The following is a 23,046-nucleotide window of genomic DNA, read 5'->3' on the forward strand; positions in this document are numbered from 1 at the left end:
CAGGACCCCACAGCCCGTCCCTTGCAACCCCAGGCCTCGACTCCACCCATGTCCATGGAAGCAGAACCCCCGGGGCCTTCCTGAGGACCTTCCTGCTGAACGAGAGTGGTCCGAGCGGTCCGAGCTGTCCGTCTCTGTCCCTGAGTCCCTACCTTGTACCTCCCTGACCTGCAGGTTCATCCCCAGACTGCCCTGCCCCCACTCCATGCCAAAGAGCCTGAGCACGTAGGGTACAGCCCCGGCCCGCTCTGTTCTCTCCCTGCAGCACTGGTGTTATTCCCCTGGGGATGCCCGGGCCAGGAGAGTCGATTCCAGAAATCCGGGCTGGGGCCGGGGCCGGGGCCAGAGCACGGGGTCGGAGCATGGGGTACGTGAGACAGCGGACTGACCCAGAGGCACCAGGTTGGTGGGATCTGTAGCCTTCCCCACCCCTGCGGGCATCTGCTCCCTGTTTGTGTGTCCCGCCAGACTGGTCTGCTGTTCCCCATCCTGAAGGCCACTGTTCCCATCCCCTCCAGGGGGCCAGGGGCCTCAGTGACCCATCCCCTCCCCTCCCCGCCCCAGCCCTGCAGCCCGAGGCACTTGGAGCTCAGGGAGCAGAGGCAGCTGCTGTCTGCGGGCTGGGGGGGGGCGCCCACCAGCGGTGTAACACCTGCCCCCCCCCCACCCAAACAGCTGGATCCCCAGGAAGGGAGCATGTTTCCCACGGCAGCGGCCGTGTAGACCTGGAGTCCTTCTAGAAGCTGACGGAGCACCAAGCGGAAGATGAGTCACCGGCTGCCTCTGGGATGGATGGGGCCCTGGGTGGGACACGGCGTGGCCACAAGCCACAGCACCCGGTGGGGAGGTCGCTGCGGGGCACCCCGGCTGGGAGCCACGGAGCCCAGCCCCTCCCCGGTGCTCCCTGCTCTGGCCACCACCCTCTGTGGCCTCGTGGCCCTGCCTGACTTCAGGTGGAGAGTGGTCACTGCCCACCTGTCCCTGACCTTGTGTCATGGCCTAGGGGTGACGTCAGAGTCCGCACTCCTGGAGCTCCAGCCCGGCCCCTTGTTCTTTCAGAGGCTCCTGGATGTGTGGCCCCGGGAAGTGGCCTGAGGGAAAGGAGCTGTGAGCCCAGAAGCCACTCAGGCTTGTAGGAGCCAGAGACCAGATCCGCCTTCGCGGACAAAGCCAGCTCGGTCGTCCGTGCCTGTGGGCAGCCACCGCCGTGTCCTCTGCCGCCCTGGCCCTGCGTAGAGGGCACAGCTGCCTGCGGAGGGAAGGAAGGCCCAGGGGGGCTGGTCTGGTCTGGGAGCTCCCGGCCAGAGGCCAGATTCCAGCCCCTGGAGGGCAGGGGGATGGGCAGGTGGGTGGTGAGGCCCCAGGCCCGGCCAGCTTGGGATGGATGCTGCTCCGGCAGGGACAGCGGGGTCCTCCAGGGGCACCTGGCTGTCGTCCCTTATGAAGATGCCCCCAGGGCAGGCAGAGGAAGCGGGAGACGCCAGGAACCCGTGAAGGCAGAGGTGGTGGGCTGCGACAGACAACGTGAACAGCACAGGAACCCCGCCAGCGAAGCCCCTGCTCGTGGGGCCTCTGTCTCCCCGCGGGAGCCCCACCCAGGCCTGCTGAGAAGGGAGCATGGGAGCAAGGCCGTCTAGATGGGGGACGGGGCGCCCTGCTGAGCGTTGTCGGCTGGGGGGGGGGGGCGCGGGCGGCTGAGGGGCGGGGAAGGTCCCTGGCCTGCCTCTCTCACCCCTCCACTGTGAGGGAGGCCCAGCCATACCTTCCCCTGGAAGTCTCCCAGGATTGCCAGGCAGAGGGGCCCCCGGGCTCCCGTCATCATCGCCTCTATAGCCCAGCACGTAGCCGTCCTCACGCCTGAGCCTTCCCTCCCAGGCTGGATACTCCTGGGGACAGGTGCCGCAGACACGAGACGCCCCCAGGCCCCATCCGGCTGCTCCCTGTGCCCCTGTGGGCGCCCCTGGCCGCTCCGGGCCCCTCCACGTTTGGGTGACCCCGGGCTGGCCACAGCGGTGCTCCCTGCATGTCAGCCCCAGGATACAGTCAATCCCCAAGGAGCCTCTCATTACAGGCTATTAATTATTCAGCGTGGACTCCAGGAGGCCGAGTGTGTGCCCTGCACACCCGCCCCCACACTGGGCTGGGGCGCAGCATACACTGACCCCGGGATGTGGAGGAGGCTAGAACCCCTGGGGTTAGCTGTGGAGGGAGAGCAGTGGCGCCCTGGCGTGGGGAGGGGTGCCCAGGGTGCTAGGGGAGCTCTGAGGCAGGAAGCCAGCAGGGGATGGGGGGCCTGCCCTGCCCCCCCCCCACCCCCAGGCAGGCCCAAGGTCACCTGAGTGCCTCAGCGGCACTACAGTCCCTGAGGGCCCCAGCTGGTCAATGCCTCCACCGGCGGGGGACAAAGACCTCAGGCAGGCCCCTGAGATCAGACCAGGAGGGCCAGCAGGGGGCCACTGTGGTCCCTGAGGGTGTCAGGGGATCCTCCCTGGCCCCAAGCCCCTACTGCTCTGGGCTCACACTGGTGGAGACGGAGGCTCCCGGGTGTGGGCCTCACCAGGTCGCCCGGTGCCAAGCGCGCCCATCAGCCCTGGGGTAGGAGTCCCTCTCTTCCTCACACACAGACCCTCTTTTGTCTGTAAAACCCCAGCTCTGTGTCTCCCAGCCAGGAACGCCTGCCTGGACCTGGACCCTTGAGGTGAGCCGAGACAGCTCTGTCCATCTACTGCCCGCTCGCAGGACATGGTCCCTCCCCCGCTGGAGTCTGGGTTTCTGCCCGGACCACTTGGAGATGTCAAGGCCTGTGGCCAGTGTGGGGTGGACAGTGCTAGCCGAAATGCCCAGTGGCCAAGGCAATGTCTCCAGATGCTATGGGCTGAGTCAGGTGCCCCCCAAATCCGAACGTTTAGATACTAATACCCGATACCTCCAAGGGAACCTTATTTGGAAGTAGGCTTGTCGCAGGTACACTCGGGTAAGTGAGGGTGAGCTCATGGGAAGGGAGCGGTGTCCTTGTAAAAGGGGAATAGGGCCACGGACACGTAGTGACGGAGGCAGAGAGCGGGCACCAAGGACTCCAAGCTGGGGAATAGCCAGGAATGGACACCCCCACAGCCCCAGAAGGAGCCAGCCCTAGGGCACCCTGACCTTGACCTTCTGGCCTCCAAGACTGTGGCTGACCTGCTCCTGCGGTTCAAAGCTCCCAGTCAGTGGCACTCTGTTGGGCAGCCCAAGCAAACGAGCCCTCCAGACCGGGGATGGGGACGTGGGGTTTCAAGCAGCACTTTCCGGGATGTGTGCCTCCAGGCCCCCCTTTCTGAACACACAGAGTTCCAGTGGCCATTAGGGAAACCGAGGCTTCGAGATGGGAGGGGATTTGCTCACAATACCCACAGGTCTGTGGTGGGGGTGGCCTGAGCCCCAGCGCCCCGACTCCCACCGACGCCCCACCCAATACCCAGTCCTTCCTCCCAGCTGCACTGTGAGGGCCTCTCCCACCCGACAGATGAAGGACTGAACCCCAGAGTCACCTGGGGCCGGGCACAGAGGGAGGGGCCGCCGGGCCACTGCCAGGGAGTTAGACACCCCAGGCCATGGTCTCAGGTGAGGCTCTGAGCAGGGTGGGACAGGAGGGAGCCCCACGAGCTATCAGGAGGTCTTCCTGGAGGAGGTGTTCCTGTTGGGATGGGGGATGGGCAGGGTTGGGCAGCATTTCTGGGGCAGAGACGGCAGTGAGCGGAGCAGGGGCGAGGGCGGGCCGGCACAGGCGCGGGCAACAGGACGCCTCCGGTGACGATGGGCGGCAGGACGGCAGTGAGACACTTGCCCGAGGCCCTGTCTGCCGGAGCGGGGCTGGCACGCAGGCTCCATACCGGGATGAACGCCCCAGGCCGTTAATTCATGTTTTTAATTACAGAATACAGAGCGCGTTATCAACAACCTGTTTCACATGAAAGCACGAAGGCTTTTGCGGAAGTGGGGCCCAGCCAGGCCCAGGCCGGGCGCCATCCGCAGCAAATGGGGTCTTTCTGCTCTTGACAAAGAGCCATGTCCTCGAGGGCCTCTTTTCATTCCTGCGCCTTTCAGCAGCGACAGCTCCTTCTGTGAGAAACGCCAAGGTGGGTGCTCCCCCTCCCCCGTGGCCCGCTGCCAGCGCCCTGCAGGCTTTGTCCCCCCCTCGCACTCCCCACGCCCCTGTGAGCAGCCCCCCACGGGGCCACCCGGTCCCCCCCAGGTTCCCCGCCCTCCCCAGCCTGCACCCACCTCTCCGGCAACCCAGACATCCACGGGGAGCCCCAGGGCCCCAAGTGCCGCCCGCACGCCTGGGAGCGCCCCTCCCCCCACCAACACCGCCAAGTACACAGGGCACCTGTGATGAGAAGGTCAGGCCAGGACTGTGGAACCTTCTGGAGTCAGGCCTGTCCCGGGAATGGAGATGAACACTGACCTCCCAGCTGTGTGGCTTTCGGCCATCGCCCTCTTGGAGCCTGTTTACTGCTCCGTGAAATGGGCCCAGGGTGCGTGAGCCTCTCCCTCCGGGCTCTGGATTCCGTCGGCTCCAGAGCCCAGCAGCATCGCATGGACCGGCTAAGGAACAGATACGCAAACCCGTGAGTCAACGGACGAGCAAACGAGCTGCAGCATGGGGTGAGGACCAGCGTCCTCCCGGCCCTGCGGGAGGACAACGCGGAGGAGGTGAGTCTAGGAGAGAACCAGGTGGAAGGTCCCAGTGGCCAGGGCCCGTGGGGCCATTTGCATGGCTAAGTGAATTCGGGTAGTTGTTATTCAGGAATTACAGAGTGTACGGGGGTGAGGGGTCACAGGGCAGGCCCCGGGGGAGCCCCTTCTGCTGAGGTCTGCAGATTGAGACCCGTGGATGGCTTAATACAATTGCCTGCTCTGTCCCCACAGCAGGACCCCCACCCCCCCGCGCCCGGCCCTCACTCAGTGTCCTTCGAGCAGGGAGAGTGGGGTGCTGTTCAGGGTCAAGCCTGCCTACCCCAGAGTCACGGCTGACTCGGCAGGGACTGTGAGATGCCTGCCGGACTCCGTACTCCAGCTGGGGAAACTGAGGCCAGGCCTGTCTCCCGCCACCCCCCCACCCCCCCCGCATAGCACATTGCGAAGAAAGCCCCGAGGAAAACCTGGATGTTCTTCTCTCAGTTCCAGGACAGACCCTGCCTCACCGTCCCCCCAATGAGTCATCAGGGGTCAGAGCTCAGTCCCAGCCAGCCCTTGAGACCTCCGCCCCTCTGGGCTCCAAGAATTACCCATTGGCTCTTCTCCGGCTGGTGGGCCTCCCCAAGGCAGGCCTGGACCACTCTCCCCGGGGGCCTGGACCCAGTAGCAGACCAGGGGCTTAGGCTCAGGCTCAGAGACTGAGGAACTCACCTGCTGAAAGGTAACTCACTCCCTAACTCATGGGCTCCTGGCCGCCCCCGTCCATCCCGGCTCCTGGCCTCCCCTACCCCTCGCTCCACATTCTCTGTCCCTTCCGGCTTTGCCCAGAACCCTCCATGTTCCCAGCTCTCTGGCTTTCCCTACAAGCTGCCCTTCTCCCTCCAAGACCCAGACCCGCTATTTAAGTCCCAGCTGAGATGCCCCTCCATGAAGAGGCCCTCTTTTTGCTCCCCGGTGCCTGTTTCCTCTGCAGCCGCATCCCCACGGGGGCCGGGCTGTGCTGGGTGCCTCCAGGCTGACCCTGGCTGGTCTGGTGGCCTCGGCCTCCGGCAGCACGTTTCCCTGTGCCCCACGCATGGGGGTCTTCGCAGGGACAGCCGTCAGGGTCCCTCGGAACCTACGCCTGTTGGTATTGGGACAGCATCCCTTCATTCGTTTATGCGGGAGGAGGTCGCTCTGATCAGGGAGGGCAGAGGGAGAAGCACCCCCAGGGCAGAGGAGCCTGGGCCTCCGGCAGCGCGTGCAGGGTCAGCTCAGGAGGAACCGGCCACACACGGGTCCCAGGGCCACCCAGACCCCAGCCTCCTCCTCTTCCCTTGGCACAGAGCCCAGCCACATGCACCTGCCTCCCCGCCACGTCACGTCACATGAAATATCGATCAGTTCGCACCAGCCTTGGGTTGTGGGAGGAAAGGACAGGGAGAATTGTGCATGTAAATGAGACGTGTTCCATACTTCCTTAACCCTCCCCTGCCCAGGCAGCTTGGACACCTCCTCCGGTCTCCCAGGGAAGCGGGCGGGACGCACGGGTGGATGCGGGGCAGACCAGGCGTGTGGGATCCAGGCACGGCCATGACGGGCGCCCTGTCTCTGCCGCGGCAGGCCGCCTGGGTGTTCCTCTCTTCAGTGCAGAGACTTGCAGCTCCCCCGCCCGGGGCCAGGGCCAGGCGACGCTTCTCTCAGCGGCTTCCAGCCAGGGCTTGGCACCACGTCATCGTCATGGGGAGAGGAGCTTCCGTCTTGACTTTTAAATGTCATAATCCTATCTTGAGAATCACGCTGGTATCAAAGAGGCCTCTTCAGATCTGGTTCCAGGGCCCAGGGCTCTGCTCACCGGGGAAGGGGCGGGATTGGAACGGGCACCGGTTGCCTGCGCCTCCACACTTGTAAAATGGTGAGGTCACCATACCTGCCCCTAAAATTGTGGTCAGGAGGAAGTGGGGCCGTGGATGGCTAGCGCAGTGCCCAGCCACGACAAACGGCCAAAAAGCAGCCTCCTTCCTTACTGAACACGGATGGAGGGAGGGATAATGAGTGAGTGAACGAGTGAGTGGTGAATGAACGAGTGAACGAGTGAGCGGTGAACAGACAAGTTATAATGGTCCTGCCGATACTCAGCTGTCCTACAGGGTCTGACGTCCCTCCCAGAGGGGCCTGGACCTCCCAGAAGGCTGTACCCACCAGAGGCTCTGGCTCTCAGGGTCCTTGGAGGGTGGAGCCCCCTCTCCGGCCCTGAGCTTCCCCCGTACTCCTGACCTCACTTTGCTTGGCTCTGTCCCCCAGGTCTGCATGCCACTCCGTGCCCTGCCATTCTTGGGGCCCCTTCCCCAGCCAGGGTTTTCCAGAACCGTCTGCCCCTCCGACTTCTGATGCCCACTCTAATGCCAGCGTGGCCCCCAGAGCATTTCAGTACCGTGTAAATACTGAGCAGTGTGGTACCACAGAGTGGCAGGGACTGGACGTCCTCTCCCATTTGAAGGACTGAGAAAACACGGTAAAACACATGACGCAATAGTTTGGAGACATTGAAAACCAGGCAGTGCAGAGTGGATTTCTAAAGGAAAGGAAACAAATCACATGACTGCGGCAGGGTCACGACTCGCTGTCTGGACACAGTGCCCAGGGGCCTCCTGAGTTGAAGAGACGGAATTGAGAAGCGAGAGCAGCTCAGTGTCTAGAGTCTGGAGAACAGAACAATCTGAGCGCAGAGAATTGCACTGGGAGGAGGGAGCCGCGCACAGAGGGCTGCAGACTGTGCACAGACCTCCCCCAGGGGCTCCCGCTGGGCACTGCTCAGTGTGCACAGATGAAGAAGCAGATAGAAAACCGGCAAAGAGAGAAGACGTGGAACAACACTATCAGCTACCTTGATGTGCTGGATTTTTGTAGATCACTGCACACCACAACAGCAGCAGAACCAACCTTCTCAAGTGCACGCATACCGTTCACCAAAACTGACCATATTCTGGGCCATAAAATAAGTCTCAATAAATGTAAAAGAATTTGGATTATACACATCACTTTCTCAGCCCAAACAGATGTAAATGAGAAATCAACAATTGAAAGATATCTGGAAAATCCCCAATATTTGGAAACTGAACAGAACACATATCTAAATAATCAAGAAACAAGAATGAAAATTTGAATGCTTTTGAGCTGAATGAAAATGAAAACATGACACATCACAATGGGGGGGTAACTGATGTGGGGCTTAGAGGAAATTTTAGTAAGAAGAACCTACATTTTATTTATTTATTTGACAGACAGAGATCACAAGCAGGCAGAGGGGCAGAGAGAGAGGAGGAAGCAGGCTCCCCGCTGAGCACAGAGCCCGATGCGGGGCTCCATCCCAGGACCCTGAGATCATGACCCGAGCTGAAGGCAGAGGCTTAACCCACTGAGCCACCCAGGAGCCCCAGAAAATAAAGGTTTTAAATCAATCATCAAAATTTCCAAGTTAAAAAACTGGAAAAAGGAGAGCAAAGTAAACCCTACAGTAAGTGTAAGAAAGAAAATAATAAAGAGAATAAATCAATGAAAGAATAAAAGGGAAACTATAAAGAAAAACCAGTGAATAAAAGCCAGTTCTGTAAAAAGACGAATAACACCAATATACTTGTTTCCCCAAGTGATCAAGAAAAATGAAAAAAGTGACACCACCTACTATTCTACAGGTGTTGTAAGGAAAAAATGCAATATTTTGAACTTCTTGTCAATAAATTTGACAACACAGAGAAGTGAAAAAAAATCTTCGAAGATATAAATTACCAAAGTTCATCTAAGAAGAAAACAGAGGGTCTAAATAGTCTTATCTGTCACAGAAACTAAATTTGTGGTTAAAACCCTTACAACAAGGAAAACTATATGTCCAAATGGTTTCAATGTAAAATCTACTCCTATTTAAGGAAGAAGTGATACCAATTCTACATAAACTTTTCCAGATAATAAAAGATGAGGGACGCTTCTATTATCATTTGATGGAGCTGGTCTTATTCTGATTTTTAATCAAAGACATTATAAGAAATGATAACAGTAAACAATATCTCTAATAACAAAGATGCAAAATTTCTTACCAAAAGTTTAATAAATCAAATCTACCTATCTATCAAATAGTGTATCATGATGCAGTGAAGTTTATTTCAGGCAAACAAAATGGACTTAACTTTGAAAATCAATGAATTTCATAGTATTAATATCCTAAAAAGGAAAAACATAAGATCATCTCAATAGAAGCACTTAACAACATCCAACATTTATTCATGATTAAAAACAACCTCAGAAAACTAGAAATAAAACTAACTTCCTTCACCTGATAAAGTCATCTGTGAAAAACTACATTTACCTAAGACTGAGACCATAGTAAAGATGACTGTTCTCACCTGAGACCATAGTAAAGATGACTGTTCTCACCTTTTATTTTTAATCACTTTTAATCAACATTTTCCTGGAGTTTCTGTCTAGTGCCATAAGACAAAAAAAGAAAAAAAAAGCATCCAAATTATAAGTAAAACTTTCCTATGTAGGAAAAAATCTTATGGAGTCCATAAAATAAAAGCTACTAAACTAGTAAGTGCATCAGCAACATGGCAGGGCTCAAGGTCAACATAAAAAATCAACTGTGTATGTATATAGTCACAGCAAATAGAACTTGGAATTTTATTAACAATGCCATGTGAAATACCATGAACAAACATGCTCAGGCATGAATCTGACAAAAGATACATGAGACCCACACACTGAAAACAGCAAGCATTGCTGAAAGACCTTACTGGATGAAGACCTTACTGAATGAAGACATATACCATGTTCATGGATGGAAAAAGTCAAAGTTGCTAAGATGTTGATTTTCCCCACATTGATCTACAGATCGATGGAATCTGAATCAAAATTCCAGCAGGTTTTTCCTGTAGGAACTGACAAACTCTAAAATTAATGATTCTAAAAATTCATATGGAAGTGGGAAAGACCTGGAGTAGTCTCAGCAACTTAAAAAGAGGAAGGTTGGAGGGCTTACTCTGATGGGCTAATTAATCAGAACAACATGGTATTGATATAAACATTGAGCACAATAGAGATCCCAGAAAAGGTCCAAATGTAAGTAGTCAATTGATTTTTGACAAAAGTACAAAGACAATTAAATGGAGAAAAGATGGTCTTTCCAACAAATGGTGCTAGATTTATCAAAAAAAAAAAAAAAAGAAGAATTTGGATCCATTTGTCACTGCATATACAAAAATTAATTTAAAATGGATCATAAGACTTCTAGAAGAAAATAGAGCAGGAAATCTTCATGACCTTGGATTGATTACACAGGTTTTTAGATGTGACATCAAAAACAATTCAGATAAGAACAGACTGACAGAGGTACTTCAACAAAACTAAAAAGTGCTGCTTTTAGAATACACTGTTAAGAGAAATAAAAGGTGGGAAACAGATTAGGAGAACCTATTTCCAAATCAAGTATCTGTAAAGGACATCTTTCCAGCATATGTAGAAGCCCCCCAGCTCTGAGTTCCAGGGCTTCCGTGCACCACACAGAGATGGTGGGCTGGTGTGACTAGATTTTAAAGCTAGTGCACTGTCTACTTTCCAGGTTCCGGGTGGGTTCCATGTTACTGAGTGGGGACCACTCTGGCATTAGAGTGGGCATCAGAGGGGAGGGAGGGAGGGGTAGGAGGTTCTGGAAGACCCCTGGCTGGGGGAAGGATCCCCAGGGCATGGAGTGGCATGCAGACCTGGGGGACAGAGCCAAGCAAAGTGAGGTCAGGAGTACAGGGGGAGCTCAGGGCTGAAGAGGGGGCTGCACCCACAAAGCACCCTGAGAGCCAGAGCCTCTGGTGGGTACAGCCTTCTGGGAGGTCCAGGCCCCTCTGGGAGGGACGTCAGACCCTGTAGGACAGCTGAGTATCGGCAGGACCATTATGCACTTGTCTGTTCACCCACCCACTCACTCGTTCACTCACTCATTCATTCCCTCATTCATTCACTCACCTGTTCCTTGTCCCTCCCTCCATCTGTGCTCAATAAGGAAGGATGCTGTTTTTTGACCAGTTGTCACTGCTGGGTACTGTGCTAGCCAAACACAACCCCATTTCATCCTCTCAAACTTCAACAAAAAGACACCAAGTAGTCGATTAAAATGGGGACAACTATGTAAGCAGACACTTCGGTCCAATCATAGACGGCTGATAAGATCATGAAATGACCCTGTGAGTCACGGGACAGAGGCAAACCACAGGAGATCCCATCACACCCGCTCGAATGTCTAAAATTAAAGACTGACCCACCAAGTGTTGGCAAGGAGATGAAGCAACTGGGACCCCCAAGCCTTGCTGGTGGGAATGTAAAGATGGTGCAGCCAGGTTGGAAACAGAGTGGCGGTCTGTTAAATAATTGCATGTACACCTGCTGTAGGACCCAGCCATTCCACTCGCGGAGAAACAAAAGACATGCCTATATAAAAGACTTCCATGCCGGGAAGTTTGCAGCAGCTTTATCTGGAATCACCCAAAACTAAAAACAATCCAAATGTTCATCAACTTGTGGATGCCTAAGCCAACTGCATATGTTCAATCAAGTGAATACCCTTCCCCCATAAAAAGGAATGAACTGTTGATACTGGCAGCAACACGGATCATAGAGTAACTTTCCTGAGGGAAAAAACGAGGATATATTCTATGTTACCATTTATATAAGATCTTAAAAGATACACACTGACCTATAGTGACTGAAAGTGTCTCCATGTTTGCCTGGGGATACGGCTGGGGGGGGTGGGTGGGAAGTAGGATGGATTATTAGGGGCACAGGAAGTTTGGGGAGTGACAGATATGTGCTTAATTGTAGCTATGGTTTCACAAGTATCAAATGCATCAAATTTTACTTTTTTAAAAAATTGCTTATTTTTAGAGAGAGAGAGTGGAGGAAGGGGCAGAGAGAGAATCCCAAGCAGTGCCATGCTGAGCATAGACCCTGACCCAGGGCTCGATCTCATGACCCTGGGATCATGACCTGAGCTGAAATCAAGAGTCAGATGCTTAACCGCCTGAGCCACACAGACGCCCCCCAGGAAGATCTCTTTACCCTGATAAGGATGATCAAGCCCAATGGAAAACAGATTCTGTGATGAGAAAATTCTGCACCTCCCTTTAGACCAGTTCCATCGTTATGTCTCAGGTACTAGTGGGAAGCACATGTGAGAGAAAAAAGAAATATATTTTAGAGTCTAGATAGGGAAAAACTATCACTACGTGCAAACCATTTTCAAAGAGAAAATTCAGGGTAATTTACAGACAGCTATGAAAATGAGGGACTTCTATGACTTGTAGAATAGAAATTCAGCATAAAAAACGACTGGCAAAAATTAGAGAAAGTAATATAATAAGATGCCATTAATAGTTATTTAGAAAGTACAGTTCCTAGGGTTCTGTGTCATAAATATTGTGCAAGACCTTTCTAATAGGAAGTTTATTGGTTAAACTTTGTGGGAAGGCATGAAAGATGATTGGAATAAATAGATATACCATATTCATGAATGGGAAGATTCGATAACAACCAACATTCTCTTTAAATCGTTCTGAAGATCAAATGTGTTTCCAACCTGTATCCAAAATGGGCTTTTCAAGCTGACTTACAAAACTAAGACACATGAGCAATGAACCCCAAATCACCAAGACAGACCTGCAGAAGAAGGGGAGGGAGAATTACCCGCCGGGGAACAAGACCTGTTTTATAAAGCTACCATTCTTTCGAGGATGATGTGGTGCAGGCAGGGACGGACCCGTAAGATAATTAAACTCCTGCAAGAGCGAGAGCCACAGCCATTACCTGCGTGCACCTGGAATGTGGTCGAGGCGGCGGGCAGGGGCGAGCCGGCTGGAATGTGGTCGAGGCGGCGGGTAGGGGCGAGCCGGCCCTGTCTGAGAGCACCGTGGAGAACAGACGCCTCACGTCATAGAGAGAGAATAAAGGGCAGGTGGGTGAAAGCTCGCACACGGCTCTGCCGGACTGCCAAAGGCGACGCAGTGTCTTGTAGCAATAGCACTAAACAGGAGGGAAGGTTGGGCGCATCAGACACGTGAACATGTAAAATTCTGTTCCGCAAAAAGACACCATCAATAAAGCAAGAAATACAAGCTTCCGCCACCCACACAACCAATAAAGGATCACCATCCAGATACATAAATAATTCCTGAAAATCAATAAGAGAAAGGCAGGCAACCCCATAGAAGAAATGAGCAAATGATAGGAAACTATAAATACGAGGAGAAAACAATGTGCCATAAATATGTTCAAAAGGCAGCTCGACTTCACAGCCGACACTGGGAAGCACAAATTAGAACAACAAGACGCCGTTTCTCACCCCTTAGAGGGTAAAAAATTAATAAGTCTGAGACCACAGAGCGCTGCCGTGAATCTGTGGAAGCGGGAGCTCCGTCCACGGCTGGCGGGCGTGTAAACCGGCACAGACACTTCAGACGGCGACTTGTCCGTACTTACTGGTGACGGCGATGGTGGTGGTTAATACTGGCTTAGCACTCAGCGCTCCAGGCGCCGTCAGAAGCTCCCTGCTCCGAAGCCTTCACGAGAGCGGAGACACTCGCCCTACGAGCCGGCGGTGAGTGGGGATCTCCTCGTGCGCCGGCCGCCCGCAGGCACAGACGAGGCCGCTGGTGGGATCGCAGCGAGGGTAAGTGGAAAGGCTCTGGGATTTCCTTAGGGGAGAGGGGTCAGTCCACCGTGCCTCCTTCCCACCACCGAACACACAACGGCCATTCGAAGGAACACACGGAGGTTGCCTCAGTCGACACGGATAAATTTCAAAAGCTTGATGTGGAGCGAGAAGAATCAGGTTGCAAGTATTTCCACACTATTGCACGGGCGATACACACTTCACAGCACCTGAACTACGGGTTGCGGGTATGTGCACGCGATATAAATGTGGGCGTATGTACGGGGACGGGTACTGCTCAGGCCTCTGGGGGCGGTCCCTCTGTCTGCAGGAGCCAGGCTCCCCAGGAAGGGAATGGTCGAGCCCAGGGCGAGTCTCCTCCGTGACGTCCTGGACATTCCACGTTCGAAATCTACCAGTGTACTTCATGGTAGTTCATAGAAGCAGAATCAACGTGGGCTTAACGCGATGCACGCCAGAAAGCATCCTTGCAGACGTCCCCTCCTCCCAGGCAGAAGCAGGCGCTCTCAGGCTCCCACTGAACTCTGCAGCAAGACGAAGATGTCCGTGCTCCCACTCCAGGCGCCCTGCCGCCCCACGGGACACGCACCATGGTTTGTAAGAGCTCCGAGAAGAAAGAAAGTGGCGGAATTGTGGTTTGCTAGCAATGTAATCGAGTATGGCAAATCCGGGGGGGAAGCAGTCGGAAACTAGCAAGAGAGTTTAGTAGGACGGTCAGAGACAAGGCCTGCATCGAACATCCTGAGCTTTCCCACGCCCCCTGGGAACAACCCTGGAGAAGAAGCCGTCCCCACGTACACTAACGGAAAACCTGCAAAATGTCTTGGGGGAGAACCCAGCAGAAATGCACACAAAGCCTGTGTGAGGAAAACCGTAAACTCTCCTGGCAGACGCAGAAGAAAGTCAGGGTACTGGGGAGAGAGACCCTATCCCTTGATGAGGAACGTGAGCCCGAGAACGCCGGTGCTCTGTCCCCGAGCGATCCCTGCATGCGGCCCGACGGCGGCCACTGCCACTCCCCTGGAGAAGAACACGCTTGAGCCGAGCCCGCCCACGCGTGGGACAGACGGCGGGGACCGTGGAGGAGCGCGGCGCGCGTCTGGGGCAGGGAGGACGAGGATCCCCGGCTGGCTGGTGTGTGGAGCGGGCTGCCCCAGGGACGAATTGCACGGAGGTTTCTGAGTTGTGAGCAGATAACTGTGTGGGTCGAAGACACGGACATGAAGACACGGAATCGCAGGTGACCAGTGGTTGGTTTCATCGGCTGTCAGGGGTGCCAACGACACAACCGAGAGGCGCTGTTTCCCCCATGGACTGGGAAGCAAGGTCAGGGATAGGTCCTTTCCAGCGCCGCTAAAGGCAGAGAGGATCAGGCATCCCCCGTGCACAGGAGGGGGTCCTCCTTGTGGCCTTGGCAGGACACGACTCCGAACATTCATGAGAAACATCCCTGGGCCTCCACCCTGAGCCTCCCCCCGCCCTGGCCGGGTCTGCTCCAGGGACGAGCGCCACGGAAGGATCCGGAAGAACTGCGGCCGCCTGCAGACGGGAACAAACAGCGGAAGAGACGCGGACAGAAGTAGCTTCTCCTTCAGCCGCAGAGAAGCGCTCATGACCCGGGAGCACCGGCCCCAGGGTGGAGAGCACCGTCCCCCGCAGAGTGGGCAGCTGTGCGGCCGGGGCGGGACCCCCGAGACACGGCGCTCGACCGGGAAGCCCAGAGATACGCGCGATCCCGCTTCTGCTGCGGTTACGCGTTCACACGTGTGCGCACTGGCCCGCGGGAACCAGCCCGGCCGCTCTGTGCCGCCATGGGGAGGGGAGCCCTGCGGGTGCTCTGGTCCCCAGCACGCGCGGCGCGCGGCGTGTGACCTGGGAGATTTGCGGAACTGACTATGCGAGAGGAGGACTTGGGGAGAGGCCACGGGCTCTCTGGGTGCGGCGCTCAGGAGAACGGCTGCTGGAGCTGCAGGTGGGGGCAGGTGTCAGGGAAGAGGAAGGGGGACACCGCGGTCGGGAGGGCCCCTGGGCTTGAGGAGAGACAGGAGCCGCCGGGTGAACCAGGGAGCAGTGACAGACAGACGGCCCGTGGATGCCCGGCGGGAGGGGCAGAGAAATCAGGGGCAGCCTGAGCCTCACTGATGAGCTGAGGAGAGAAGTGAGAGAGGACGGGGTCCCTGAGACGGGGCAGGGAAGTTCAGGTCCAAGCCCTGGAAGCAGCAAGTGGAGTTGGGGAGGTGAAGGGGCAGGCAGGCAGGGAGGTGGCAGGGGCAAGGTCCACGTTTGGGATGGGAGGGAAGGGGCGGGGAGGGCCGGGTCTTGTGCCTCCCTTTGCCTCCGTAAAGCTGAGCACCATAAGCCCTGGGGCGGAGAGGAGGGGTGAGGGTGGGGGAGAAGGGGGGCATGTCCTCCTCCGGAGGTGGCAAGAGCCCCTCCATCAAGAAGGGAGGCGGAGGACGGGGGCGGAACAGCATCCCATGGGTCCACGGACAGCGCGTGAGATGCCCTGAAACGGGGTGCGACTGCCGAGCAGCGTTTGGGGCCGCAGGGTCAGGCGGGCGTGAAGGTGGAGACGCCGGCCGCCCTGGCGGGAAGCACTCTCCCTGGTGCTGGGCAGAGGGCAGGGCTGATCTTGGGGGGCCCTCCAGGCAGCCCTGAGGGGAGTGCGGTGCGGGAGGGAAGGGTACTTCCGAGCTGGTGAATGAGGGGCCCCTGACCGCGGGCTGCATGACGGTGAGGGCCCCCAGCGGGACGGGTGGGAGGAGGAACGTGGGGGAGGGTGGTCGGGGTCTGGATGGGGTCAGAGGGCATGGCGCAGCCGCTTGGCCAAAGCTGGACGCACAGAGGTCATCCCTGTGGAGAGATGGTGGATCCGTACTGGGGGCGCCCTCGCCAGCTCACGGGAAGGGGCGCCACCGAAATCGGGTGTCCCCGGGCCGCTCAGTCCCACCAGAAGCACGCGGGTCCCTCCCGTGAGGAGGCGTTGAGGCATGCGCACAGGTGGAGCCCCAGGACCCCCCGCCCCCCCCAACCCACACACGCACGTGCGAGCTGCCAGCCCTCGGTCGGCCTCTGCTGACGGGCTCGGGGACTGCCTGCCCAGCCGCTCAGGCCGCCCACCCTGGCCAACGCGTATGCGTCCAAGCCATGCAGGAGGGCAAGCAGGGCACCGTGTGGCCAAGTGAGGGGCTTGGCGGCGTCCCCGCGTGTGCAGGCGTGAGTGCGGCGGACCTCAGCCTGAAGCGCCGGCCAGGGGAAGGGACGCAGAGGTCCCACCGGCCGCCCGAGGCTGGGCACGCATCACGGTCTGAAGCACCATCTCAGAGCCAGACCCCAAAGCGGACTCCCCACGCCTGGTTGTAGGAAGAAACTTCAGGGTCCAGAGTGACCAGAGAGAAGCCCTGTTTTCCACAGTCAGGGTGTCTGCCGCAGCATGGGGGGACACCAGGGATGAGAACTTGGGTTTGGTGCGGGCACGCAAGGAGCGGATGGAAGTGAAGAGTGGGGCCGCCCTTGGGGGCTACACCCCAGGCCCCAGCCAAATTCTTGCTCCTCGGCGGGATCGACTCCCCGGAACCGAGAAGGAACCTTCTGTAACTCACGGCCCAGCTTCTCCACGCTCCGCTCCGTCGAGAAGGCAGACGGAGTCCCTGGGCTCCCCACTCCTCACCACGAACAGTAATTAGAATGCAAGGTCATCTCCGTATAATGCATTATGACCTTAATATCAGTAAACTCCCCTTACATATTAGATGCACTGAGGAAATATTAGTTAAATTATCACAGACTAACGTGATCAGTTTCCTCTAGGATAAAATGTGATAAATGGGTTTAATAAACTGAGGAGAATTATATGCGTCATATTCGTGGTTCCTGTCAATTTTATTTAGAGTAAAATGCCATTGTGATAATTAGTTGGGTTTTACTGTGTTCATTAAAAGCTTTTCTAATGACCGCTTGGAGGAATAAGTGAAATTAATTTCTTTCTTGAACATCGGAAGAATTCATCAAACAAACAAAAAGCGAACTCCAGAGCAGGGCGTGACAGGGCGGGGGCAGCGGACTCGGGGGTGGGGGATGGAGGTGGGGATGGCGTTTCTCTGCGTGTCCCCTGCTGAGCCTGTCCCAGAGCTGCGCCCCCAGAAAGGGACGAGGCCTGGGAAGAGGTCGTGGCCAGAAGCCTCCTCCTCCAGGCAGCACTCCTTGACTGTCCAACCGTGGCACCCTCCCGCCTGGCCTGTGCTCCGTCCAGAGTCCCAGCTCTTTGGTCCCCAGGAGCGGGCGCCGTGCCTCCTTCATTCCTGTGGCCTGGAGGGATCCAGCTCAGGGATGGGCATTCTGGAGGGCACAGGGGCCAGAAACTGGGTTCTTGGGCCCACTGTGTGCCCGAGCATGGAGCACGTGCTGTCCCTGAGCGGGCGCTGTGGCCAGAAGGGCTTCCAGGGGAGCCCCGGGGGTGGGACAGTGGGCCATGCAGGGGGAGCGCAGCGCAGGTGGAGGACAGCTGGCTGGGCTTGGAGAGGATACGCCACCGGACGGAGGCCACGCAGGAGTGAAGCCGGAGACTGAACCCGAGGCCGCGCGTGGTGCTGACATCCAAGATCTTTCCCACCCACCTGCGCCGAGTGTGCACGTGTCCAGCTGGGGGCCTGGACACTCGCGGTGTTGGGAAGGGGCCGAGACCCTTGCTGGTGAGCACGCGCACATACACACCGCGTCCGCGCACGCACGGGCTCAGTCACATGGCCTCGCATCTCCGCCAGCTGTGGGCGTCACGGTCCATACCTCGGCCCTGGATGGCTCTCCGGTCGCGCGTGGCCTACCCAGGACCATTGCATCGGCTTCCCCCACCCTGGGGCCCCTGAGAGCAGCTGCAGAGCCTGGGGGCTGGACAGGTGGCCGTGTGCCCCTACAAGAGGACCGTTTGTGTCTGAGTCTCACTGGAAGGTGAGGGGGCCCTCTGACCCCAGGGACTTAAGGGAGGTCTTTGGGGCAGGCCCGCCTGGCTGGCCTCACCCTCTCCCTCACTCCTGGCTCCAGGCTGTGGTTCCGCCGCGAGCACAGACGTGAGGGGCTCCTTCCAGAACGCCCCATGTGACGGCAGAGCCGCCTGTGGGGTCCTTTCTGAACGCCGTCCTCACCCAATGCCGTGATATTCAGCCCCTTGGGACGTGGGTATGGTGTCCCTGCAGGATTTATGGGCTGGCCTGGCCTCTGCCTCGGCTCCCCATCTATGGCTTGTCACTCGTCGCCCTTGCCCTCTAGACCGGTCTGGCAGGGTGGCACCCTGGGCTCCCACTGGGGCACTGGGCAGGGTGGCGCCCGGATGCTCCCTTGGCCACTGGCTTTCCAGAGCCTTCTCTGTGGGCCTGCATGGAGGCTCTTCCCGGCTCCCAGCCAGCTCCAGCCCCAGCCAACCCCACCTCACGGCCCTGCCCCTGAGCAGCCCCCCTGCAGCCACACAAGACCCCCAGGGCTGCTCAGAGAGGCCAGGGGACAAACAAGCCACCAGCAGCTCTGGGGGGCACAGGCTCCCCACCTTCACCTGGGAAGCCTCCCTCTCCTTCCAGGGGGTCCTGGGCCCTCCCACTCCAGCCCCTCATTTGCCCGTGGTTGGGGGGCAGCTGAAGGGCGGGGCCGCTTCACCCCTGCTGCGCTGCCCCGGGACGGAGACGGGGGGTCAGCGCCTTTGTGCCCTGCCGGCAGCTCGTCCTCCCACACCTGCAGGACCAGCACTCACCCCCTCCCCATCGCAGGCACGGCTCCGCCCTGTGTTTGCTTCCCTGCCCGTCTGCCCGTGGGTGCCGCGGATGCCCGGGCCCTTATGAGGAGTCCCAGCCCCTATGAGAGGCCCCAGAAAGCGCCCCACTCTCCCCCCATGGGAGGACCCAGGGGAAGGCTCTGCCTGGGAACCAGGATGTGGGCACTTGCCTCCTGCACCCGGTCCGGGCTCCCAGCCACCTCGTAGCCCCCTCGGAGATAAGAACACCTGATCACTCTCAGAGGAACTTGGTTCTTCCAAGGAACGTCTTAGCTAACCAGCGGACGCCGCGGTGCAGGAGGCTGGTCGCCAGAGGGCCTGGCCGGCCGGCACATGGAAAACCCAGGGGTCAGTAACTCTGAGAAGTCGGGATGCTGGTCACAGCCGCAGCTCGCTGCCCCAGCCATGGCAGACCCCCCCTCGTTGCCCTAGAGCCTGGCCTGGGGATGCCTCAGGACTGAGGGGCTCTGCTGGGAGGCAGGAAGGGCTTTTTATGCAAGAGGACTTTGCCGGAGCGACTCCAGCACGTGGGTAATGTAGCTGGTCATTCATCACCAGGAGCGGGACCTCCTCGCCGGCTGGAGCGAGGGCAGACACGGCCCATTAGTGGGGGGAGAGCGGCGCGTGCACGGCTGGAACTGGGGCCCGGAGACCAGGTAGAGCCCACGAGAAGGCGCCGTGCGGGCGAGTCCATCAGGGTGCCCTAACTGGAAAGCGGTAATAAAAAGTAATTGAGTTTAATACATAATTTAGATCATTACCTGTTAAGTTAATGCCTCCCACTTAGGTGTGGGGAGAAGATTATTTATCTGGTGGACAGGGAGGATTTCATTTGTTTTTATAATGGGAAGCTCCTCAATCGACTTTAATAAGAGCGGTTTGTTAAATCGGAATTTGAATTGGTGCGTGGAGAATTGGTGCGTGGATCGGAAGTTCATATGTTAATTTCTGACGTGATAAACTTAGCATTTCCTCCTCCGTTGGAAGCGGCTGGTGTGCCCTCCCGCGAGAATCCCCGCCCCGGCCCTGCTGTCCACAACGACGGAAATTAAATCGGGTCCCACAGGTGTCTTGGCAGAAGGCGATCTCGCTCCAGACTTCCTCCTTATTCTCTCTTAAAGCGGAGACGTGCGTGGGGCTCAGCTGCTTCTCCGAAGGGTCTTTTTCTTCTTGCCGGGGGCAGGAGGCTGCAGACAAATGCTTCCACTGAACACCAAGGGGGACTCGTCGTCTTCCCTCACGTGGCTCTTGCTCTCTGACACTCCCTCACGCACGTGTCTGGGCCAGTCCCGACTCCTCCTGGTTCCCTCGACAGCCTCGAGGCGGGAGGCCCGGGTGCACACGGCCTGTACCTGGGGTCCCCCCCAGGTCCCCAGAAGAGCCCCTCCAGCTCAACCCTCCGTGCCCCACCAGGACGCACGTCCACAGCCGGGCGCTGCTTTGGCCACATCCTGCTTCCCTTGGGAAGAGCCTCTGGCAGGGAGGGGTCACGGATTCGGGGAACGGGCTTCCACGCTGGGAGACAGATGGGCGCTGTGGCCCCCACAAGGAGCGGGGCCCCCTAAGAACCATGGGAGCTGGGAGCCGTGGAGTCCCGGGGACATTCCCCCCAGTGCAATATCAGGGTCAGTGAGTTAAGCTGGGAAATCTGTGCTTTACCTAAAGTTATAAAGATAATGGGTACAATTGATTTTTTTTAAACCTGCGCCTCTTTAAACATAAATACCTTATTGCTAACAGTGCCCTCTGCCCCCTTCTCCCCACTGAGGCCCTGGACACAGGCGATGGAGAGATGCACACCCTGTCCTTAAGGAGGCGGGACAGCTGTGGGGGAGGCTGTCCTTCCACTCTCCGGAAGAACCTGCTGCTGCAGAAGCTTCCGGAACAGTCATCCCCGGAGGCTCTACAAGCCCAGGCAGTCATGACCTTGGCAAAGCCTCCCTGAAACCCGGGCCCCCGACGCGAACGGGCCGGGCTCTGGGTACACAGCCGAGCCAGGGGTCTGTCTTGGAGGAAGGTCCAGGAAAACAGAGAAGGACGCGCCCCCAGGTTGCGGCAGTGGGAAGACCAGCAGGAGTGGCTCTGGCCCAGGCTGGCCCCGACCTGAGGCTTTCCCGGGGATGGGGAGCACCGAAGAGCCAGAGTGCAGGCTGTGGGGGGCAGTGCGGGGCCTCCCCGGCCTGAGGACAGGCTCTGCCCCAGCCCACAGCGCAGCCCCAGCCCCAGACTCCCAGGACCTCCGCAGCCCACGGCCTTCCCCCTAGTCTCGCTGGGCCCGTGGCCCTGCCCTGGGGGCTTTGGACTCAGGCGTGTCTGCATCCGTAAGTCTGACCACGGCATGGTGCACCGTGGCCCCTGCCCAGCTCCCACGCTCCTGAGGATGACTGAGGGTTTGGGAGAGAAACCTGTCCTCACTGTGCTCCGTCCATCTCTCTGGGTCCTGCTGCGTGTCAGGCACAGGCCTCGGGCCACCGAGGCACCCGAGTGGGGTCACTCGGCAGTTAGGAAACAGGGCGGGCAGGCCTCCAGCTGGGCACAGCGGGGCCTCCGAGCCCTTCCCGGCAGGGCCAGGAGTCACTAAGGCACAGGGATGGGGAAGGAGCCTCCCTCCAGGCCCTCTGGCCACACGGGGCAGCAGCAGCTCGCCTGGCCTTAGCCGCCTTTCCTGCCCGTCCACGCAAGCAGCCACGTGTGCGGCCCGCCCCGGAGCCGCGGACACAAGGTCAGAGCCAGGCCTGGCAGGCTGACCCGGGAGGGGCCGCCGGCGCTCGGGGCTGCTGGGCCGTGGCCACCGCTCCGGAACAAAGGGAGGAACATGTTTACAAATTGTCTGTGGAAATTTAAGTTGCCAACATTGGCATCAGGCCTTGCCTGCCAGGCCGCCCGGATTGGAGGGTAATTTATGAAGATTGCTTCACCTGGGGCCGCGCGGGGCTGTGCCGGCGAGTAATTCACACCAGGCTCATTTCGGATGCAGTCCAAGCCCCCGTATGTCACTGTGACAATGTAATCACAGAGCCACATTAAAAAGTCATTATTGTTTAGAATCCAGCTTGGTTTGAAAAACACTTACTATAAAATTCAACAGCCTTTGTAAATTACCAAAAGGTTTACTCAAGAAGACTAGGCGCCCTGATTTAGACGCGGAACTTACCACCTTATTGATTCTGTGGGATTTTGTCGGTTCCCGCATTTATGGGGAATGATTAGTGAGTAATCAGAGTAATAAACTCGTCCGTGTCGCTTCATAAATAATGATGAATTGAGTTTGCGCCCTCAGATTCCCCGGCAAGTTGCTCCTACTCCAAGAGTCTGAGAGTCAACTTTGGGGTCGCTCTGCGGAGCCGTATGTAGAAATCGGCCGCCGCAAGGCAAGGAGAGGTGAGTTCGTTTCTCGGCTTGTTGTGCGTTGAGTCTCCCCGGGGAACTGGCCACCGCGGCCGCGGCCCTTGCGAGGAGCTCACGGCACACGGGAACAGGTTGGCATCTCCGCGGAGGCTTGCAGCGAAGAACCGGGCTTCCTGAGTCCCGTCCTGTCGCCCGCGGGCTCAGACGCGCCCTTACCCACAGGCACCTGCCCACCTGCCGTGCCCCAGGCACACCGCGGGGATCCTGCCCCACACGTGGTCTTGCCCCGTGGATGGGACAGGCCCTCGCGGCCTCCACCCTCCGTCCGCCCCCCGCCGGCCTCTTCCTGCTGCCGTCCAGGTGGGACCCTCCCCGCGTCGCTACCCCTGGCTCTCGGCCGGCCGCCAAGCGCAGGAATCAGATGAAACAGAAGTTGAGTTCGACTGAGCTGACAATGGGCAGGAAGGAATGGAGGCCGCACCACACGGAACGAACTGAGTCAAGTTGGGAGTGACTTAAAGTCCACTGAACTGTAACCCAGACGCCGGATGGTGCTGGAGACAGGTAA

The sequence above is a fragment of the Meles meles genome, chromosome 6 (assembly GCF_922984935.1).
Source record: "Meles meles chromosome 6, mMelMel3.1 paternal haplotype, whole genome shotgun sequence".
NCBI lineage: Eukaryota > Metazoa > Chordata > Mammalia > Carnivora > Mustelidae > Meles > Meles meles.